Genomic DNA, 6,960 nt, shown 5'->3' with positions numbered 1-6,960 from the left:
CAGCACTCACACTGAATTGATAGCAAGTTGCTGAAGGTGGGCTCACAATTATCCCAGAGCCCGGGGTATGCTGTTCTGGTAGACGGTCCTGGTGCTTGTTGAAGTGGGTAAGACCACAGCCCCCCTTTCTTCTGTGTCACTTCCCGCCCTGCCTAAAGATAGCACTTTCAGGTGATAATGCTGGCAGGCACGAGTAACGCCATTTATGGGCACATGTTGCCTGGCCTTGATAGTAACCCTGGTAGAAACTTGTCTGCTTTTTAAAAAATATATTTTTAAGTTTCCTCGTGCAGCCTGTTCATTCCAGTTGAAACGATGGTTTGAAAAATACTAAGTCCAGAATCTCATAATGATACAGGAGTTTTGAGACTGTGTATTTTTTTATTTTTGAATTTTTTTTTATTTATTTTTTTGTACAGTAGGTTCTTATTAGTCATCCATTTTATACACATCAGTGTATACGTGTCAATCCCAATCGCCCAATTCATCATACCACCATCCCCACCCCCCCGCAGCTTTCCCCCCTTGGTGTCCATACGTTTGTTCTCTACATCTGTGTCTCTATTTCTGCCCTGCAAACCGGTTCATCTGTACAATTTTTCTAGGTTCCACATATATGCGTTAACATACGATATTTGTTTTTCTCTTTCTGACTTACTTCACTCTGTATGACAGTCTCTAGATCCATCCACATCTTGACAAATGACCCAATTTCATTCCTTTTTATGGCAGAGTAATATTCCATTGTATATATGTACCACATCTTCTTTATCCATTTGTCTGTCGATGGGCATTTAGGTTGTTTCTGTGACCTGGCTATTGTAAATAGTGCTGCAATGAACATTGGGGTGCATGTGTCTTTTTGAATTATGGTTTTCTCTGGGTATATGCCCAGTAGTGCCATTGCTGGATCATATGGTAATTCTATTTTTAGTTTTTTAAGGAACCTCCATACTGTTCTCCATATTGGCTGTATCAATTTACGTTCCCACCAACAGTGCAAGAGGGTTTCCTTTTCTACACACCCTCTCCAGCATTTGTTGTTTGTAGATTTTCTGATGATGCCCATTCTAACTGGTGTGAGGTGATACTTCATTGTAGTTTTGATTTGCATTTCTCTAATAATTAGTGATGTTGAGCAGCTTTTCATGTGCTTCTTGGCCATCTGTATGTTTTCTTTGGAGAAATGTCTATTTAGGTCTTCTGCCCATTTTTGGATTGGGTTGTTTGTTTTTTTAATATTGAGCTGCACGAGCTGTTTATATATTTTGGAGATTAATCCTTTGTCCGTTGATACGTTTGCAAATATTTTCTCCCATTCTGAGGGTTGTCTTTTCGTCTTGTTTATGATTTCCTTTGCCGTGCAAAAGCTTTGAAGTTTCATTAGGTCCCATTTGTTTATTTTTGTTTGTATTTCCATTATTCTAGGAGGAGGAGGATCAAAAAATATCTTGCTGTGATTTATGTCAAAGAGTGTTCTTCCTATGTTTTCCTTTAAGAGTTTTATAGTGTCCGGTCTTACATTTAGGTCTTTAATCCATTTTGAGTTTATTTTTGTGTATGGTGTTAGGGAGTGTTCTAATTTCATTCTTTTACATGTAGCTGTCCAGTTTTCCCAGCACCAGTTACTGAAGAGACTGTCTTTTCTCCATTGTATATCCTTGCCTCCTTTGTCATAGATTAGCTGACCATAGGTGCGTGGGTTTATCTCTGGGCTTTCTATCTTGTTCCATTGATCTATATTTCTGTTTTTGTGCCAGTACCATATTGTCTTGATTACTGTAGCTTTGTAGTATAGTCTGAAGTCAGGGAGTCTGATTCCTCCAGCTCCGCTTTTTCCCCTCAAGACTGCTTTGGCTTTTCAGGGTCTTCTGTGTCTCCATAGAAATTTTAAGATTTTTTGTTCTAGTTCCGTAAAAAATGCCATTGGTAATTTGATAGGGATTGCATTGAATCTGCAGATTGCTTTGGGTAGTATAGTCATTTTCACGATACTGATTCTTCCAATCCAAGAGCATGGTATATCTCTCCATCTGTTGGTATCATCTTTAATTTCTTTCATCAGTGTCTTAGTTTTCTGCATACAGGTCTTTTGTCTCCCTAGGTAGGTTTATTCCTAGGTATTTTATTCTTTTTGTTGCAATGGTAAATGGGAGTGTTTCCTTAATTTCTCTTTCAGATTTTTCATCATTAGTATATAGGAATGCAAGGGATTTCTGTGCATTAATTTTGTATCCTGCAACTTTACCAAATTCATTGATTAGCTCTAGTAATTTTCTGGTGGCATCTTTAGGATTCTCTATGTATAGTATCATGTCATCTGCAAACAGTGACAATTTTACTTCTTCTTTTCCAATTTGTATTCCTTTTATTTCCTTTTCTTTTCTGATTGCCGTGGCTAGGACTTCCAAAACTATGTGGAATAATAGTGGTGCGAGTGGACATCCTTTTCTCGTTCCTGATCTTAGAGGAAATGCTTTCAGTTTTTCACCATTGAGAATGATGTTTGCTGTGGGTTTGTTGTATGTGGCCTTTATTATGTTGAGGTCGGTTCCCTCTATGCCCACTTTCTGGAGAGTTTTTATCATAAATGGGTGTTGAATTTTGTCAAAAGCTTTTTCTGCATCTCTTGAGATGATCATATGGTTTTTCTTCTTCAATTCGTTAATATGGTGTATCACACTGGTTGATTTGCGTATATTGAAGAATCCTTGCATCCCTGGGATAAATCCCACTTGATCATGGTGTATGATCCCTTTAATGTGTTGTTAGATTCTGTTTGCTAGTATTCCGTTGAGGATTTTTGAATCTATATTCATCAGTGATATTGGTCTGTAATTTTCTTTTTTTGTAGTATCTTTGTCTGGTTTTGGTATCAGGGTGATGGTGGCCTCATAGAATGAGTTTGGGAGTGTTCCTTCCTCTGCAATTTTTTGGAAGAGTTTGAGAAGGATAGGTGTTAGCTCTTCTCTAAATGTTTGATAGAATTCACCTGTGAAGCCATCTGGTCCTGGACTTTTGTTTGTTGGAAAACTTTTAATCACAGTTTCAATTTCATTACTTGTGATTGGTCTGTTCATATTTTCTATTTTTTCCTGGTTCAGTCTTGGAAGGTTATACCTCTCTTAAGAATTTGTCCATTTCTTCCAGGTTGTCCATTTTATTGGCATAGAGTTGCTTGTAGTAGTCTCTTAGGATGCTTTGTATTTCTGTGGTGTCTGTTGTAACTTCTCCTTTTTCTTTTCTGATTTTATTGATTTGAGTCCTCTCCCTCTTTTTCTTGATGAGTCTGGCTAATGCTTTATCAATTTTGTTTATCTTCTCAAAGAACCAGCTTTTAGTTTTATTGATCTTTGCTATTGTTTTCTTTGTTTCTATTTCATTTATTTCTGCTCTGATCTTTATGATTTCTTTCCTTCTGCTACCTTTGGGTTTTGTTTGTCCTTCTTTCTCTAGTCCCTTTAGGTGTAAGGTTAGATTGTTTATATGAGATTTTTCTTGTTTCTTGAGGTAGGCTTGTATAGCTATAAACTTCCCTCTTAGAACTGCTGTTGCTGCATCCCATAGGTTTTGGATCGTCGTGTTTTCATTGTCATTTGTCTCTAGGTATTTTCTGATTTCCTCTTTGATTTCTTCAGTGATCTCTTGGTTATTTAGTAACGTATTGTTTAGCCTCCATGTGTTTGTGTTTTTTACGTTTTTTTCCCTGTAATTGATTCCTAATCTCATAGCGTTGTGGTCAGAAAAGATGCTTGATATGATTTCAATTTTCTTAAATTTACTGAGGCTTGATTTGTGACCCAAGATGTGATCTATCCTGGAGAATGTTCCGTGCGCACTTGAGAAGAACGTGTAATCTGCTGTTTTTGGATGGAATGTCCTATAAATATCAATTAAATCTATCTGGTCTACTGCGTCATTTAAAGCTTCTGTTTCCATATTCATTTTCATTTTGGATGATCTGTCCATTGGTGTAAGTGAGGTGTTAAAGTCCCCCACTATTATTGTGTTACTGTCAATTTCCTCTTTTATAGCTGTTAGCAGTTGCCTTATGTATTGAGGTGCTCCTATGTTGGGTGCATATATATTTATAATTGTTATATCTTCTTCTTGGATTGATCCCTTGATCATTATGTAGTGTCCTTCCTTGTCTCTTGTAACATTCTTTATTTTAAAGTCTATTTTATCTGATATGAGTATTGCTACTCCAGCTTTCTTTTGATTTCCATTTGCATGGAATATCTTTTTCCATCCCCTCACTTTCAGTCTGTATGTGTCCCTAGGTCTTAAGTGGGTCTCTTGTAGACAGCATATATATGGGTCTTGTTTTTGTATCCATTCAGCAAACCTGTGTCTTTTGGTTGGAGCATTTAATCCGTTCACGTTTAAGGTAATTATCGATATGTATGTTCCTATGACCATTTTGTTAATTGTTTTGAGTTTGTTTTTGTAGGTCTTTTTCTTCTCTTGTGTTTCCCACTTAGAGAAGTTCCTTTAGCATTTGTTGTTGAGCTGGTTTGGTGGTGCTGAATTCTCTTAGCTTTTGCTTGTCTGTAAAGCTTTTGATTTCTCCATCGAACCTGAATGAGATCCTTGCCAGGTAGAGTAATCTTGGTTGTAGGTTCTTCCCTTTCATCACTTTAAGTATATCATGCCACTCCCTTCTGGCTTGTAGAGTTTCTGCTGAGAAATCAGCTGTTAACCTTATGGGAGTTCCCTTATATGTTATTTGTCGTTTTTCCCTTGCTGCTTTCAATAATTTTTCTTTGTCTTTAATTTTTGCCAATTTGTTTATTCTGTGTCTCGGCATGTTTCTCCTTGAGTTTATCCTGTATGGGACTCTCTGCACTTCCTGGACTTGGGTGGCTATTTCCTTCCCCATGTTAGGGAAATTTTTGACTATAATCTCTTCAAATATTTTCTCAGGTCCTTTCTCTCTCTCTTCTCCTTCTGGGACCCCTATAATGCGAATGTTGTTGCGTTTAATGTTGTCCCAGTGGTCTCTTAGGCTGTCTTCATTTCTTTTCATTCTTTTTTCTTTATTCTGTTCCACAACAGTGAATTCCACCATTCTGTCTTCCAGGTCACTTATCCATCCTTCTGCCTCAGTTATTCTGCTATGGATTCCTTCTAGTGTATTTTTCATTTCAGTTATTGTATTGTTCATCTCTGTTTGTTTGTTCTTTAATTCTTCTAGGTCTTTGTTAAACATTTCTTGCATCTTCTCGATCTTTGCCTGCATTCTTTTTCTGAGGTCCTGGATCATCTTCACTATCATTATTCTGAATTCTTTTTCTGGAAGGTTGCCTATCTCCACTTCATTCAGTTGTTTTCCTGGGGTTTTATCTTGTTCCTTCATCTGGTACATAGCCCTCTGCCTTTTCATCTTGTCTATCTTTCTGTGAATGTGGTTTTTGTTCCACAGGCTGCAGGATTGTAGTTCTTCTTGCTTCTGCTGTCTGCCCTCTGGTGGGTGAGGCTATCTAGAGACTGTGTGTTTTGAAAGCAAAATGTTTTCAGGAACGACGAGTTCCTCTGCTACCTTCTCCAGCAGCAAACCCTGTTTCCTACCACGTAGTTGTTCCAGAGGGAGGGAGAATGTTTTATTTCAGTTTTCTGCAATAGAACGCAGTATTTTCTCCTCATATACTTTTTAGAACAGGAGCTGCTCTTTCAAGTTTGCTAATCAGTATAAAGGCAAGAAGACATCAAAGGGAACACTTCTTGGTTTGAAGACACAGCAAGGCTTTTTCTTGTAATGAAGTGCATTGATAGATTTATTTCTGTGGTCCATGAACCTAGTTATGACTCAATAAATATTAAATCAATCAATCGGCCACATAACCTCTCCCTGCCCTCAAGGAACTTATGATCTGCTGAAACACGATGAGTATCATGTACCTGTATCTTTTAGTATTTTTTGACTTTCACTTATGGGGAATAAAACCTCACGAATTCCCAACCAGGGAGCCTGAAGAGGTTTGGGCTCCTAATTCATTTATAAGCCAATGAGAAGAGTTGGTTGGAGTTGTTACCTGAGCCTGAATAATGCTTGTGAAATGGCTCCTTTATGAAAGAGAGTTAAGTGCGAAAATGACATGGGGGCTGAAGAAAGTGTGGCTGCTTGTGATGGTCCAGAGGGGTGTGTGTTGTGTCTCCAAGGGTAGGGAGAGTGGGGCAAGCACACTGGGACAAGACTGTGCCATCTGTTAATCACAGGATTTAAAACCACAGTTCACTTATGTGGGATTCCATGCTAATATGAGAGGCTTTTCCATTTCAGAAGGCAGCAGGAGCCCGCAGCAGAGTCAGTGGGCATATGAAAACCTGATTAAATGTGGTGAGGGTACGCATGGAATATTTTAGTCTCTGGATGTTATTTAGATTGAGACAGGAGCGTCTTGGGGGAACAGAGATGCATTAAAGCCACACATGTAACGGATCATCTTTTACTTCCAGGGAGGCTGCATGTTGCTGTGTGGGCTCCAGCGGCCCCCGGTAAAGCTCTTGGCTTCTTCCTGACTTGCGCTAAACCTGCTCTCTGGGCTCAAGGCGCATTAGAATAAGCAAAATGCACTTGTTTGAATCGATGCTGGGCATTAAGCGGCTCCTGGGCTTTACATCAGGGTCTCTGGTAGGCGTGGTTATCCTCTGGCTGCGTGCGCTGGGGTTTGGGTGACAGGATATTTATTTATTTATACTGGAGGATAGTTGCTGTACAATGTTGTGTTAGCTTCTGCTGTACAGAAAAGTGAATCAGTTATACGTATACATATAGCCACTCCTTTTTAGATTTCCTTCTCAGTTAGGTCAACGCAGAGCATTGCGTGAAGTTCCATGTGCTATACAATAGGTCCTCATTAGTTATCTATTTTATGCATAATAGTGTGTATGTGTCAATCCCAATCTCTCAATTCATCCCATCCCCCCTTGGTAACCGTAAGTTTGTTCTCTACATCT

The sequence above is a fragment of the Eschrichtius robustus genome, chromosome 4, assembly GCF_028021215.1.
Source record: "Eschrichtius robustus isolate mEscRob2 chromosome 4, mEscRob2.pri, whole genome shotgun sequence".
NCBI lineage: Eukaryota > Metazoa > Chordata > Mammalia > Artiodactyla > Eschrichtiidae > Eschrichtius > Eschrichtius robustus.
Note: the sequence above shows the minus strand (reverse complement) of the source record.